The sequence below is a fragment of the Arachis hypogaea genome, chromosome 17 (assembly GCF_003086295.3).
Source record: "Arachis hypogaea cultivar Tifrunner chromosome 17, arahy.Tifrunner.gnm2.J5K5, whole genome shotgun sequence".
NCBI lineage: Eukaryota > Viridiplantae > Streptophyta > Magnoliopsida > Fabales > Fabaceae > Arachis > Arachis hypogaea.
Window position 1 is genome coordinate 19002744 of NC_092052.1, and position 16295 is coordinate 19019038.

Consider the following 16295-nt stretch of genomic DNA (forward strand, 5'->3'; position numbering starts at 1 on the left):
ATCCAAGGCAGCCACTCAAGCCACACACATAGCCTCATAAGTTTTAAAAAAAATCACCAAAATCTCAGCACCAATCCTCCACCAAGCCTCCAAATGTCAACAATTCAATTCCAATGCATATATATATATATACACTTAATTCACACCTATTACACATGTATACCTCAAAATTCATAATTCCTATAATAAAATCAAGAATTTGCAAAGGTTAGGTGATCCTTACCGTCCCCACGAACAAAACAACTCAAGCCCGACAAGCTCCGCAAGCTAAATCGAACCTAGAATACCAAATTCGACAAAATCTCATTACAAGGGCTTAATTTCGAAAATCAAAAGGGGGTAGAGAATCTGAGATGGGATTGTGGCTTACCTGTGAAATTGATCCGATAGAAACGTAGAGCTCGGCGCGCTGGATGCGTGACTGCAAACGATGCGGCGATCAGAGCTCGAACGGAGGAGTTATGGTGGTTTATGGTGATGGTGAGGGTTAGGAAGCTCTCCTCTCCTCCCCCCCCCTTTGCTGTTCAGTATGTTTTGTTGCTTAATGGGGAAGGAGATGGCTCTTGCCCACTTAAGTGATTGGGTCTGGTTGGGCCCACGGGCCCGGTTCAACCGGTTCGGCTCATTCGGCCCAATTTTGGGCCAAATTTTTTGAAATTAGTGTCAAAATTCTCGTTTTAAAGAGTTCTACCCTATTTTAATATTAGATTTACATTTTTTATTTTTCTAATTAAAATTTAATTTATTGACTAATTATTTGCTAATTTTAGCGGGGTTTACACCTGAGTCAATAGCTGTTGCCAAGAACGCGTTTATATTTGATGTTGTCATGATAACTCACACACTAAGAAGGAAGGAATGAACACAGCAAGATTTCATTCATGGACTTGGCTAAAGGATCTGGATTCACTGCCATAAGATTTGTGTGCTGTGTCTCTTAGGCTGCATTTGTTTACAGAGACAGGACACTGAGACACAAAATCGTGTTTGGCAGAGAAGACATGGACAGAGACAATGTGTCCAGAGACTCTGAATTAGTGTATTTTGTGTCCATCCTGACAGGAAGGACACGGAGACACTAACAAGGGACATAACTTATTTTTTATTTTTCTTTCATTATTCTTGTTAATTTTTCATAATTATATTTTTTTATTGTTATATCTTTCATCTCAAATTTTTTGAATGAAAAAATGAGAATAAATTGAATTTTCATAATTTGTTCTAGTTTATCACCAAACAGAATACAAGAACACAAAATTTTGTGTCTCTGTCCATCAGTATCTTGTCCTGTCCTGTTCTCAGTGTCTTGTCATGTCCTGTTCTTAGAAACAAACGCAGCCTTAGGTATGGGTCATGGAGTTCTAAAAGTAACTCTACGTCACCACACACACAAACAATATATATATATATATATATAGTTGCTTGTATTTTGAAACAATGTTGACAAAATGTTTCATGCAATCTAGTTTAATAAGGATGAGTGTAATAGATGATAAGGTTACTTAGAGTCTAAGCTTGCTAATGCGGTATAATAGCTAAGGTTGTTAAAGTAGTTGTGCTTCTAAATGATTTACCTATTCTTGTGTGTATATCAGCTGCTATATAAGCCTCTGCTATCTCAATGTAAAGGACAATTCATAATATCCCAAGTTCGTTCAATACTCAGAGCAATACTTTTTTGTTTTTACCCTCTCAAATCCTATTGTACATGGCAACAACTTCCTTTTCATGCCATCAATTCTCATTATCTTGGAGATCATTTAATTTGATCAAAGAAAAGGTTCCTCCACAGTTTGATTCTGATATGTAGCACGGTTGGCAGGAACAGAATCTGCAACCTACAAGTCATGAAACTCAAAGATCACTTTCTTATGATTTGGCTTCTCCTCTCTTTGGATCATCATTCAAGAATCGAATGTGTTAGAATATATTAAGATAAATAGTTTTCATTAGAATTATTTAGTATATTTGAATATATATTATATAGAATATTACGTTTTTACTATTTCAATTCTCTTAGCATCTATAAATACCTTTTTATATTGTATTATTTTATACAACTTGAATAAACACAATCTTTTCTTTTGTCACTGCTTTGATGCTTTTTTCACCTCACCGATTAGCCTATACTCTCCGTCTTGTGTCTTATCCATTCTCATAAAGAAACTATATATTTTTTGTCACCTTCCAACAGTTCGTCATCCTCCGACATTTTACCATCTCTTTGCAGTTTGTCATCTTTTCGGCATTTTTCGGGCAGTTCGCCATCTTTTTGGCAGTTTTGTCTGCGCTTTCCTTGTGGCAGTTACATCTTCGCCTTTCTTGCGGCAGTTTCGTCTGTGCTTTCATTGCGCCAGTTGCATCCACGCTTTCCTTGCGGCAGTTCCGTTTGCATTTTCTTTCGATGGTTCCATCTGCGCTCCTTCCAACAATTCCATCTGCACCGGTTCTATCAGTTTATGCAGTTTTTTTTTCTTTCGTTATTTTACATAAGTTTCAAAATCAAGTTGTCACTTGAGTTTGAGGAGCGATGTTAGTATACATTAGGATCAATTAGTTTTTATTAGAACTATTTAGTATATCTGAATATTTAGTATAAATTATTACGTCTTTATTATTTCGATTCTCTTAACACCTATAAATGTCATTTTATGTTGTATCATTTTATACAATTGAAATAAATACAAATTTTTCTTATTACTCTTTCTTATTTTTCTATGTTAAATTGTCATTTTGCCTATCAAGTTTGAAAAATCATTCAAGATTATTTTTAAAGATCTCCAAGATTAAGATTTAACAACCCAAATATCAACTACAATGTGTGAAGCAGCATGGCATGACTGTCACTGAATATTTCTATTCTTTTCGTAGAATTTTAAGCATCATTAATAAGTAAAAATAATTATTATTCTTCTTCTATTGTTCCACTTTCGATTGCTGTAAAGTGCTATTTACATAGGAGCGAATCAATTATTTTTAAGGGGTTTCGAAGAAGCTAAGAACCTTGGTGAGGCCACCATAGTTTTCTGACGATGGAATTGGTCAAATTATTGGATCATTGAATCGTTACCTAATTCAATCAGGAAGTCACTAGTTGAATTTGTCACAATTAAATAAATTATAAAAAATTATAGTAAATATTTAAATTTTAAAAGAATAAAATAAAGAAATACAAATGAAAAATTACAGTTTAAAATTGTTTATAATCATAATGAATAAATTTAAAATAAATAAAATAATAAATACATTCTGTAAAAACTATAATTGTTCAACAAAAATACATCTACAAATTTTTTTTTCAACGAGAAAATACACAACATAGTAAAATAAGGAAGTAAATGAAAGTTCAAGTATTTTATAATAAAAAGATAAAATAAATGAAAATGTTTATTACAATTAATTGAACATGAAATAAATATTAATTTTATTATAAATTAAAGTTCAAATAACATATATATATATAAAAGGTTCGCGATCCAACACAGATTATATATCAATTAGCATCGAATGATGGTCTATTCCCTAGAAAATGAGGATATATATATTATTTTTAGGACAAGTTATTTATTTAAATTGTTTGAAAACAATAATTATTAGAGTATAACTTTTGAATATTGCAGACGCAAATGCAACTTTTGTATTACTATAAAAATCGTGAGAGAATATGGTGGTTTTAAAAATGTACATAAACCGCTACACCTACTGTTAGAATATAATTAGGATCAATTAGAACTAGCCTATTTTGAGTTGAATGATCAAACACCAAAATGCAGACGGAACTACCACGAGAGAACACAAACAAAACTGACGTAATATTCTATAATAAATATTAAGATATACTAAATAATTCTAATTAATCCTAATTGATCCTAATTATATCCTACGTTGGAATACGTGTCAAGAAAAACTGCTACACCTTGTAGCAATTTCTGAACAAATGCAACAATGAAAAAAATTGTGGTACCCCTATAGTGGTTTCTTCTCAAATGACTCATTGCACAAACCGCGGTGGGCGTAGTGAATCAACCACGTGCAACTTTTACCGAACCCCTTGCATTTCCTATGATACTTGAGATGATCTGACTCTATCACTCTGTACTCAACTTCACAACGGATGCTATAATCCTTTACACTCAACACAGCTTCCTCCTTAGTTTGGAAAGATTGGCCAATCTGAAATTTCATAGCAGACTTTTCCTCATGCAATCCTTGACCCCAATGGTCGGATCTATGTCTGGTTGCTGGCCGATGGCTTCCAAATTCAGCATTGAGAAATGTGGAGGATGTTGTTGTGTCCTGAAACTTGATGGCCCCTAATGTGTAGGTGGGTTACTAGGGGTATCCTCATCACTGTCCCCAACGAAGTGAGTAGGCTCTTCATCTGAATCATCCTCTCGCATCGCATTTTCAATCCGATCCGGTTCACCATCACCTGTAATCTGAAATCATACATGGTGACCTAGCTATCCTAACTGCAACAGATGGAGGATCAGCTAACAGACAAGCAGGTGCAATGACAGGCATCGAGGTAGAAGCACCCTCTACTGTAGTCGATAGAGGATTTAGCGCTAATGCTCCAGAGCTGTTGACGCTATCTTCCAACTTGGCATAATACTCGTGTATTTTCACTCTTAGAAAACTTCACCGACAATGAAACAATATCTTTGTCTGACCCTATCACAAATATTTCATACTTCACCCCAGTTGATACAACCGCGCGCGCAATAGGAATCTTGTAAAACAACTTCTTCACCCACTTTGTTCCACACACTCCCACCTTTTGCAATATACTCATTTTTAGCTCTGACAACGTATTTGATGAGCGAATAAAAACACTCACTGGTTCTCTATCAGTAAACTTAAAGCCGTGAGTTTTGCTTTTTTGAATTTTTTTAGAGCAATATACTATAACTAAAAAACTCTCCTCACTATCCATTTATGAATTTGTGAAAATGACCATCTACTACACCATTGCCTCCTACTTGGTATCTATAGGCATTTCTTATATGAAGAAACTGCTATATGCTCACACGATTTCCTAGACTAGCCATTTGTGAAGAAACCGCTATATGGGTACCGCAGTTTCTTCATTGATGCATTCCTTCAGAAATCGCTATACCCTGTAGTGGTTTATGTGCATTCCTGAAACCACCATATCCTCTCGCGATTTCCATAGTAATATAATGTTGCAAATGCGTCTATAGTTTGCAAAAGTTATAATCTGGTAATTTTGAACTCGATATATTTTAATTAGGTAACTTGTCCTTATTTTTATTTTTATCCCGTTTGCACTGTAACATTTTTAATTTATGACCATAATTTTTTTGGCCACATTTGAAAACAGTGATCATAGACCTTCTATGGTCACGGTTTTGAAGAGTAACCAAAAAGGGTCTCCAAAAAGGTTTATTGTCACGGTTAAAAAATATGACCAAAAAGTACTTATGGTCATGATTTTTCAAAAAAAGGGTCTATGGTAATGGCTTTAAGCAGTGACCTAAAAAAATCTATAGTCACGGTTTTAAAGAGTGACTCAAAAGGGTCTATAGTCACAGTTTTATAAAAGGGTAACCTAAAAGGGGTTTATATGGTCACCATTTTAGTACGTGACCTAAAGAGATATATGGTCACAGTTATGAAGTGTACATAAAAGAGTCTATGGTCACAATTTTAAGCAATGACCTAAAGAGATCTATGGTCACGGTTTTAAAGAGTGCCCTAAAAAGGTCTATAGTCATGATTTTATAAAAGGGTGACCTAAAAAAGGGTCTATGGTCACAATTTTGGTGCATGACCTAAAGAAATCTATGGTCACAGTTATGAAGTGTGACATAAAAGGTCTATGGTCATAGTTTTAAAAAGTGACCTAAAAAGATCTATAGTTACGATTTTATAAAACGGTGACCTAAAAGAGGTCTATGATCACGGTTTTGGTGCGTGACCTAAAGGGATCTATGGTCACGATGATGAAGTGTAACATAAAGGGTCTATGGTCACGATTTTGAAGCGTGACCTAAAGAGATCTATGGTCACGGTTTTAAAAAGTGACCTAAAAGGATCTATAGTCACGATTTTATAAACGATAACCTAAAAGGGGTCTATTGTCATGATTTTGGTGCGTGACCTAAAGGGATCTATGGTCACGATTATAAAGTGTGGAATAAAGGGTCTATAGTCACAGTTTTGAAGCATGACCTAAAGAGATCTATGGTCACGATTTTAAAAAATAATAACCTAAAAAGGTCTATGGTTACGGTTTTATGAAACAGTGACCTAATTTAGAGTACTTTTTTGAAACTAATTAGTAAGTTGATAAATTAATAGTGTTCTTAAAATACTTTGAATGAATTACATTTGATTTTTAATTACTATTTTGTCCTCTAATTTTATCAAAATACCTATTATACCCTTACTCTTTTAACGAAACCCCCTAACCCAAATTTCCAAATTAAACACAAACACACTCATTCACCTAATGTAACATCCTTACTACCAAAATGTCACGCTTTCGACTGCGCCACTCTGATAGTGAGGAGTTTTACGACGACTTCCATATACTTAATAATAAAATAGCAGCCTTTGTAAAACTTGAAAATCGTATAAACTATTCTTTTTAAATTTGAAAATACTTTTTGTTTGAAAACGCACATACATACATACATACAAATCAATCACAACCACTTATATATATATATATATATATATATATATATATATATATATATATATATATATATTATACACTCAATAACTAAGTTCTTTATACAATAACTTACAAACGTAACCATCACGATTCCTAATCTTTTTTACAAGATACAATATTAATGGCGAGGGAAAAATAAATAATAACTAAACTAATATAACAACATCGTATAAACAAGACACAATTAAACTCTTCATAAGTTTCTTCATCTGATTCCTGAAAAGATAAAGCTATAGGAGAGTGAGAACCTAACCACATGGTCTCACCACGGATTTTCAGAATTGTCATAAGATATTTAAAAAAAGAAAATTGTTTTCAAGCATAGTGATCATCACTTGTCTTATGAATCTTTTGAAAACCAACGGTTTAACATCGAAAAATCCAAAACCTTTTTTTAAAAGGAATCAGTTAATTATTCAAAATCCAAAACCTTTATTTTCTTATAAGAAAATCTTAAAAGTTTCCTAGACTGTATGCATGACCAACCTGTTCCAAGCATAGGTTCATTAAGTCTATGCTGAACCAGCTTGATTTTTTATACTTAACTAAACTTCAATCAGAAACCAATCATGGCTTCCAGCCCATTACATAATCAATCAACATTATCATCAACTCATCACCAATACTCAATTTCAAAAGTACCATCCCAGAAACAACCCTTAGTGCCTCCTCTACCTGCTAGAGGGATCTCTCAAAAACAAACACAAGCAAAACAGATCAGAAAAGCACATGTATAGATAGCAGTTATAGTAACTAGCTCAGATAGCAGTTAATAACAGTTAAGCAACTAGGCAAACTAAAACAAATTCAAACTCAAACAAAGCATACAAATGCATATGATGCATGCCTGCCCTATGGCCGATGATATCATCTGTCAGTTATATAGCCAAACTCGACATGTCCCGGTAGCTAACCTTGGATAGAAACACCCCATCGCGGAGCAAGTGGGTCTGAGCCACAACCCCCTTGCTACTACCCGCTTAACCTAAAGCAAGTGGAATGAACCACTACTGCTGCTACTACCTAGGCGAGTGTTTAAGAACTCAACCCAGAGCAAGTGGAATAAATCACTACTGCTGCTATTGCCCAAGCATCACAATTACTTATCCGGGGCAAGTGGGACAAACCACTACCCTTGCTACTGCCCAGGTATCTCAATCAAATTCAATTTCATTTTCAAATCCATTCTCAATATCATTCAATTCATTCAAAAATCATACTTTGAAATCAATTTTCCTCATCCTTCATTCAAATTCAATCATCATCATTCTTCATTATCACACTTCCCATTCCGTTCATCAATAATTCAAACTCAAAACATAATTCATTATTTTCTAAATAAATCAAACTCAAAATATAATCCTTTTCTTAATAACTCAAAATCAAATCATATAATCCTTAAATCCAAATCTTTCTAAATAACCACTTCAAATGAAGCCCCCAATTTTTATAAGAATTTCGGCAGCATCTCCTCTAAAACTCAAACTTTGTCACCCTTACGGGTCCCATCAATACCACATCTCCCAAACTATTCTCAACCATTTTCAATGTCAAACAATTTTCAAATATTAAATCCTTTCCAATTTTTAAACCAATGCCGATATCAAATCAGGTTCAATATCAAACCATTTTTAATTTCTACCATTTTCAATATAAATTCCTTTTTCAATATCAATTCAACCCTAAAACTAAGAAACCCACTTTTCATCATACTCAATCGAATCAACTTTTTAAATTTATTTTTATCAACAACCACACACCACTCATGAAATCAATAATTCAATCTAGTAAACAACCACATCTATAAGACTCACATAAATCATAGAAATATATTTTTCACATCAAATCTATCTATAACAATTTCGTAATGGAAAATAAGTTTTAAGAAAAACCCATACTTCAACTCGTCGAAACTCACAAAACCAAACATGTCAAAACCCCTTTCTACCGGCCCACAACAGCAACAACAGCAACCACATCTCCATACCACTTTCGCAACAACTGCAGCAAATCTAATCGCTACATGCAACCTCAAAAATTCCACCCTAAGACATCAATATTGCAAAATCTTCAATAACTTATAATAGAAAAACAACGGTAAGGGTTTTGGGGCAAGAAAACTCACTGTACTTAGAGAAGAACCAAATATCAGAGAAACAGCGGCTCCCGTAGCGACTTCCGGTGGTCATAGCCACTCTCCCAATAGCCACAGACATGGCAATAGAGCCCAGAATGGCGAGCAACGGCGGGACAATGACTGGTCCCAGCAACAGCGGCGATAGCAGTGATTTCAACGTCGTCTACTACCGTCAAAGCGCCCTTTCTCTCCACTGACCAACAACGATGGCGACCGCGAGGGTTCCTTCCGCCAATGGCGACAGCGGATCATCGGCAACAAGCATCCTCCCCTCCGTCAAATTTTTTTTCGCAGCTGCAGCTCCCACTCTCGCACAGCTCTGCTTCACAGCGACCAAGAAGCACGACAGTGACTAGTGCGACGGGATGCAGCTCCTCCAGCGACGGCGATGGAATGGACGTAACGGTATCTTCTCTTTCACGTAACACTCTCCTTCGTCTCTCCCTCTAGTTTGCTCGAAGACGACGGCAACAGTAGGATGCGCACGACAGGGTGCAATGGCGGCGCGGTTCCTCTCCTGCCTCTCACATATCTCTTTCTTTTTTCCTCTACTCTTTCCTCTCTTCCCGTTAGTGTGTGTGTGTGTTGAAGATGGAGGGTAGGCGGCTAGGGTTTGGGTAGTGGGTGAGTTAGGGTTAGGTAAAATTAGGGCTTTGATTTGGGAATTAGGGTTTGAATAGAGTATTAATTTAAAATCAAATTTAATCTAATATAATTAACTTTAAGAATACTATTTATTTTTCAACTTACAAATTATTTTTAATTAATTACTCTAATTTAAAATTAGATATAAATAAACAAATTTTTTTAGTTCATAAAAATTAATTAAAACTTTCAATTATTCAATTTAAATTGTATAAAGCTCTCGTTATTTTCAATTTCTAAAACTTTAAATCCCTAATATAAATATACTCAATTATTTAAAAAAATTTATAAATCCTAATGGATTTTAAACTTAAAATATCAAAAATTTATTTTAATTACGTTTAGGAAAATAATTTTCTTTAAATAAAATTATGAATCAATATAATAAATTATAAATAACTTACTATTTGATTTTAAAAAATCTGGGGTCTTACATCTAACTCTTTCACATTACACACACACAGAAGAGAGGGAGCAAAGGAGAAAAAAAGAAAAAGGAGAGAAAAGGAGGAAGAGTGTAACATCCCATATTTTTTTAAAATCTAAATATGAATAAATTGTGATTTTATCTTATTAAGTTTAAACTTTATAATTTTAGACTTTATTCTATTAGAAATAATTAAATAGATTAGGAAATAATTTCATTTTAAATCCATCAAGGCTCTTATCTAATTTTATTATAATTGAATATTTTGCATAATTTTAGTGATTGAAAAATAAGAAAGAATTGTATAATTTAATCTAAGTAACTTCTATTATGAATAATTTATGATTTAATTTGAGTTCTTTTTTTCTTGAAAATAATCTATTAAGAATGATTGAATTGATTTTATGAATTCTTTGAGTTTAAGTTAATTAATATTCTTGTATAAGTTTATTTTATATAATTTGAAATTAAAGTTCTGGTAATAGAAAAATAATAAAAAGTTATATCATTTAATTTGAATAATTAATATTTTGGGTTTAAACTGTATTTTATGAAATGTGATTAATATGTTTATTTTATAAATTAAATTAGAAATAATTATTTGAACTTAGCGATATATTAATAAATAGTGTCTTAGATATTTTTAATGGAGTACATTTGGTTTTAAAATTATTATTCTACTCTCCAATTTTATCAAAATATCTATTCTATCTTTATTCATTTATAAAATCCCTAATTTCTAACTCTAAATTTCTAAATCAAAAAACCTAATTCCCAAATTAAAAACCCTAACCCTAACCCCTTTACCCCACCGCCATCCCTTTTCCAAAATTTAAACAAAACGTAAGCACACATAAAGAAAATGAAAGAAAACGAGAGAAGAGGGAGCTCGAAGGGGGAAACCAGAAGGGCAGAGAAGGGGAGAAGAAGGGAGGGAAGAGATGGAAGGGACGACACCGGCAAGGGTTCCACCATCACCGCCGTCGTTGTAGAGTGGAGGTGGAGGAGTGAGAGAGAGAGAGAGAGAGAGAGAGAGAGAGAGAGAGAGAGAGAGAGAGAGAGAGAGAGCTGATGTCGTGTCACGTACAAGAGGAAGGCCGAGGGAGAGTGTGCTGAGAGATAGGGAGACACGAGCCAAGGATGAAAGACAGAAGATGCCGCGTTTGGTATTCGCCGTCATGTCTGTCATCGTCTTCGCGGGGTCTATGTCGCCATCAGAAACTGCACGCCACTGTTGGAGGGATCTTCGTCGCTACCGTCGTTGACGCGCGAGGAAGAGGAGCTCGTCCTTGCCGCTTTTTTTGCCGTCACCACCCACGAAGCTGAGGGGAAGCCGCTGCTGTCGGAGGAGAAACCAACCGTGCCACTGCGCCTGTCGCTAAAAAACAGCGCTCCTCAACAGGATCCATTGTCGGTACGAGCGTTCTTCCCTCTAATTTATGTTTTCTTTATTTTCTGGGAATATTGTCGTCATTGATTTCCATTACAGTCGCGTCATTGCATCTCTGGTCATCGAAAAATCCACCACCAGAGCTTTTGGTAGCTGCCGTCACTGGAAGTAGCTCCCGGAGCTTCTGCCTACAGTTTAGAGGTCCCTGCTGCTTTGTTCCTTTGTTGCAGTAAGTTTTCCTGCTTGAAAACCCTTGTCGTTAGTATTCTGTTATATGTTACTAAGGATTTTGCGACATTGTTATTTTAGAATTGAGTTATCGAGGTTGCATGTCGTGATTAAAGTTGTTTCTATTGTTGCGAAAGTATACAGAGCCATGGATGCAGCTGCTGCCGTTGTGGGCCGAGGGAAAAAGGGGACTCTTGACGCATTAACTTTTAAGGGTTTCAACTTTTGAGGTAGGGAATTGTTTAAAAATTAAAAGTGTTTTGGGCTTGAATACCTGATGAGTTTAATGAATTAATGCAAATAAATGAATGCCTATGATTCAAATGATTTTCTTCTGTGGTTGAGGTTGTGGCTAATTTTGTTATTGAATATGTCAATTTTGAACTTTTATTAAAATTGGTATTGATTGATTTTGAATGACAAATTTGAAATTGCTAATTTGAAATGCTGATTTGGTTAGGTTAAGGTTGAGTAGAGGGAACTCGTGAAGGGTGGTAACCTCCGGTTTTTAGGGGAGGTTCTGTCAAAATTTTTCTAAAAATTTAAAGAGTTTTATAAGTTTGATTTAAATGAGAAATGAGTTCCATGGTTTGATTTGTGAAAATGGTTTATGATTTAACTTACCTGATTTTAAAATAATGAAGAAAACAGATTTATTTAATTAGTTGAAGTTTTAAAAAGGCAAATTACTTTTTCAAATCACGAGTTCGGATTTAGGAAGTGTGAGAGAAAATAGTGTTGATAGAGTTAGGTGATGAACTTGAAGGAAAAAGAGATACTTGGAGAAAGATATAGTTGGGTTTTGATTTATAAGAATTCTTGTGATAATGGTTGCGGATGTTGGGAGTATTATATGGAAATTGAGGATTTAGAGAAGTTTGGTCTGTCAATTTATAAAGTGACTAATAGAGAAATGATTTAATGAGATTGAAGATGTTATTAATGACATGATTAGTGATGATTATGATAATGAGGCAATGATAATGCTGAATGAAATATGATTGATGGCAATGATGATATCGATGAATAATGATCTAAAGATCCATCTGGCATGAGCATTTGAAATTATTTGAGACACGAGTTTATCTGGGTAGACGCAGTGGCTTGCCACCACTTACTCCAAGTTAAGACTCGATACTCTATTGACCCTCTATCGTAAGATGTGACCGGGCACTTTAACTCCCTGGGTTCTGGTGCGGTATTTGTAACCCACTAACTTACCGGCAAGTGCACCGGGTCGTACCAAGTAATACCTTACGTGAGTAAGGGTCGATCCCATGAGGATTGATGGATTAAGCAACAATAGTGTTTGATAGGCTTAGTTAGACAAACAGAAAATAGTGTTTGAGTGTTCAAAAAAAGCATTAAATCGTAAATTCAGAGTTTGAACACAGGCAGGTGAATAGGTTGGGAATAAAATATTGAGAAAGTAGTTAAGGCTTCAGAGTTATCTATTTTTCCGGATTTACTTTTCTTACTAACTATTTTAATTATGTAGGATGTAATTTATGGCAAACTATATGTGACTAGACCCTAATTCCTTAGACCTTTCTAGTCTCCTCTAAAATTCATTAACTGCCAATTCCTTGGTCAATTAATTCCAAGTAGAAGCTACATGATCAAATTCCAGTTTATATGCCACAAAAACTCTAATTACCCAAAAATAAAAGGATTATAAGTCACGTATCCCGTTAAATCCAGATAATTAAAATTTAGGAGAATATATTTTCAAGCTGTTGTTCAAGTAAAGAGTTTTTCCAAGTTTTACAAGAACTCAAATAGAAAGAGGGTCATACTTCCGTTCCACCCAAATTCATAAGATAAATAGCGAAAACAATTCTTAAATTATAAATCCATGCATAAATTAAAATAGAAAAAGCAATAAAATTAATCCATAGAAATAGACAGAGCTCCTAACCTTAATAATGGAGGATTAGTTGCTCATAGTTCAGAGTAGAAAATAAGGATTCTAATAAAATATATTTTGGTAGTCTGGGATTGAATAATGTCGAGGTGGTATCCCCCTATTTATATCTAATCCTAATTAATTTAAAATCTATCTTTAAAAATAAAATAATATATTTTCCTATTTTTAAAATTTGAATTTAAATTAGAATTAATTATAGCAATCAGCAAATCTTCAATTGATGGATGGGGACCACTTGGCTTCACTAGGATCCACGCTTAACTTGGGCTTGGCAGCATGAATTGGAGTTTAGTTAAGTGAAGCTGTGCCTAACTTGGGCTTTAGTGCGCCTAACTTGGGCTTTAGTGCACCTAACTTGAAGTGGACAGGACCAATCTCGCGTATGGTTGTTGTGTCTTGCGCCTAACTTGAGAAATCTCAAGTTAGGCGCAGCCTTGGCAGTGAGTTCGGAGAAGAAGTATAGACTATTATATATCGTTGGAAAGTTCTGAAAGTTAGCTTTCCAACGCCACTAGAATCACATCCATTGGACCTCTGTAGCTCGAGTTATTCAGGTTTGAGTGCAGAGAGGTCAGGGTTGACAGCATCATTCGCCTTCATCTCTTCTTCTGCAGAAACTCCATCAAATCCAGCTGAATGCTACCTAAAATAAACAGAATTGCACAAGATTCAAAGTAGCATCCATATTGGCTAAAAAGATAATTAATTCTTTATTAAACTCAATAATTTAGATGCAAATTCACTAGGAAAAGATAGGAAAGATGCTCACGCATTAGGTTCCCGGCCCCCATGGGTATATATATATATATATATATATATATATATATATATATATATATATATATATATATATATATATATATATATAACACAAAGGGATTGCCCAATGATTAGCTACCAAGACATATCGGGTTGGCTATATAACCGATAGATGAAACTCATTAGCCATAGGATACGCATACAACATATTGTTTGTTTTGATCGAGTGTGCATTTGTTTTGGTTTGCCTAATTGCTTAACCATGTTTATCTGCTACTTATTTTACTTGTTGTACTTGAATCCTACCTGTGATTTCTTTGTTTGCCTTTTATGTGTATGCTTATCTGAGAGATCCTCTTTGGTGGAGGCGTGATGAGGGTGGTTTCTGATCTATGGTGATAGAGATTGAGGTAGGATGGACTAGGTGCTGCCTTGTTATTCTAATTTATGTATTGGTTGGATAGGAGTGAGTGATGTAAGTTGGGTAGAAAGTCCTTAGGCACGTCCTTGGTCCATTCCATTTATTTAAACCATTCACTTTACTGATTTGTAAACTAAAGGAGTTTCTTTACGATTTTTTCAAAGTAGGTTTTTCCACAAAGCTTTTCCAAAAGATTATTTCAAGGATAAACTTTTTTATATTGAAATTAATTCTATTTGCAAGTATTTATTTGCTTTGATGATATTCCCTTCCCTGCTAAGAACCTGCAAGGACGATGTTTTCACTCCCCTACAGAATTTCTTTTTCAGTGACAGGTTCAGGAAGCTTTGGCGCGAAGCCGCGACCGAACTACGGAGCTTTATGTATATATATGTGTTTTTGTCGTTTATTGTCATTTGTTTTTAGAGGGGTAGGACTTGTATTTGAGGAATATTATATAAGTCTATGTACTTAATATTATGTGGATATAATTGTGTGATTAAGTGGTTGAAAGTAATGGTTTTTTTTTTAGTTCTTAAGTAAAAATCCAGTTTATATTCACAAAGGCTTAATATTAATAAATATAGTATTAAATTAAAAATATGGAGATTGGTGACGCTTGAACTTTTAGTACGATCATGAGGTGTTGAAGGTTAGGGAGTTACAAAGAGGGCGCAGGTGTTGGGAGGACTTTTGCTCGCCATAAACACTGCATCACAATTGTGGCTGACGGAGGAGAGAGAGAAATCACACACACACACACACACACACAGAAAGAGAGAGAGAGAGAGAGAGAGAGAGAGAGAGAGAGAGAGAGAGAGAAAGAAATAGAGAATGGAGAAGAGAGAGTGAGAAAGAGACCGAAGGGAGAAGAGAAGGAGAAGATGACGGTGCCGTCAAAGCACGGGGAAGACATCGCCATCGTCGAGATAGAGAGGAAGAGAGACGCGATTTATAGAGAAGACGAAGGAGAGAAATGGATGGATAAAAAGGCAGTGTCACTGCCGTCGTTGCTGGGGCTCGTCGTTGGAGCCACGGCCGTTGCCGTCGAAGTTGCCACTGTCGGAAGGGAAACCTTGCCATCGCCGAACACAGTAGAAGAGAGAACGAATTAACAAAGGGGAAAGAGAGAGGGGAATGCAACGGAGGAAGAGTGTCTCCGCTGTCCCTGTAATCGACGTGCCTTTAGTCGCTGGGAAATGGCACTGCTATCGCCAGAAACCACCATCGAAGAAGATGTTGCCGACGTTGCGTCCCTGCCCGCCATTCTGTTCACCGGAAAAATGCTGCCGGTAGCACTACCTCAGCACTATTTTGTTTTTTGCTTCTTCCTTCCATGATTTAGTTTTCCTTCTATTTTTTTGTTCTATTGTTCTTATTTTATTGAGCCTCTACTTTAACTTAGACTTTCTAGCACCATTTTGCTTTCCATTCAATTCGAATCTGTCACTTTCTCTTGGTGTTATGGTCATTATCGTTATAATGGGGAGTTAATGTTGCTACCACTGTCATAGTTGTGGTTGCTGCTGTAACCTTTCCATCATCCCCAAATTCGTTATTCTAATCATTAAGTTTGTGATTACTTGAGGTAGGGGATTTTTGCTTAAACTTATTTTATTTTAAGGGATTGTTATAAATCGATATGGAATAATACATAT